This window comes from Macadamia integrifolia, chromosome 4, assembly GCF_013358625.1.
Source record: "Macadamia integrifolia cultivar HAES 741 chromosome 4, SCU_Mint_v3, whole genome shotgun sequence".
In the NCBI taxonomy this organism is placed as follows: Eukaryota; Viridiplantae; Streptophyta; class Magnoliopsida; order Proteales; family Proteaceae; genus Macadamia; species Macadamia integrifolia.
In genome coordinates, this window is record NC_056560.1 from 19,662,752 (window position 1) to 19,664,169 (window position 1,418).

Genomic DNA, 1,418 nt, shown 5'->3' on the forward strand with positions numbered 1-1,418 from the left:
GGTGATGGAGATTGTGAATCTAAGGATGCACATGCATGCCCATGGGAACAAGTTCAAGACCCCAATAGCCCTAGCGAAACTAGAGAAATGGGAAGACTAGCTCGCTGCCGAGGATTTGGTTCTCTTGCCCACTCGCAGGCTGTAATTGGGAATAAATTGCAAAAGAAATTTAGGCCCCTAAAATCGACAATATGTTTGATGAATCACTTCAAGAGGAGCCATTGTTCACTGTTATTCTCTTGTAATCGCTAATTACCTTGATGACGAGTTCGAGGAGCTACTTAAAAGATTTGGGACGATGGAGGCAGGTCGTATTTAACTTATCTATTGGGAAGAAATTGTTTTCTTCATTTCATAAAACAGAAACTGAGGAAGAAGAGGAACCGTAAAGGGGGAATTATGCTGGCAAAACAAAAGAAAATAAAAGAAAATAAAAGAAAATAAAAGAAAAAAAGATTAATAGGTTACGGAGAGAAGGAGGTGTAATCTGGGTATTTAAAATGAGCAGGGGAGAAAAAATGAGTAAAAGTTCAAAAGCGGTTTTTCTGTTATTTACATTTTATAGAACTGCCCAAGGGGACTTTACTCACACACACAAAAGGGGAGGGGGGATGATAAAAAGGGGAGAATACGTGTGACAGGAATTGATCCCTAGACCATAAACCTGGCGCCTGCTATACCAGCAGATGTTGCAACCAATGCGCAATGCACTGGATTCACACTATTTATCTCTCACTCATTCAACAATTGTGGCAGTTTGGACATGCATTCCAAAATATTGGTAGGTGTTGGGATGCGTGTTCAAGTCGTTCCAATCATTGGATGGGTGGGAAATAAATGATTAAACACCCAAGTCGTTGGAAAGGACCCAGATCCTAGAATTATTGTTCATATAGCGCGTAAAATGAATGCAACCTTTGAAAAGGGGAGAGAGGCATTTTCATTTGTCCATCAATGTCTCTCTTTTTGACTCCCATTGTGTTATGTGAAATTGTACTTTCAAACAGACCCCTAGCAAAATCACATCATTCCATCTTGTTTAAATTTACGGACAGAGATTGAGCATACTTCTAACTAGGGTTGCAAGTTTGGCCCTGATGGCCCGAACCCGCCCTTGGCTCGCCCTAATCCTGAATAAGTATCAACCCAAAAATTTTGGCCTTGAAGGCCAGCTCAACCCTAAAATTTCTAACCCTGAGTCAAGGTCAGGGCGGGTAAAGGTTGATGTCTATGGCCCGCTTAGCCCTCCCTGAACCTGGCCCTGATTTTTGCCCCTGATGTTGACCCTGGTTATGACCATGATATTAACCCTGAATTTAACCTAATTTTATATGTTGTTTAACATTAAGTCATTGACACCTCAAAACTCCTAATATATCTTCTCACCGTTTTCTCTTGCTTTAAAAAAAAAAAAAAAA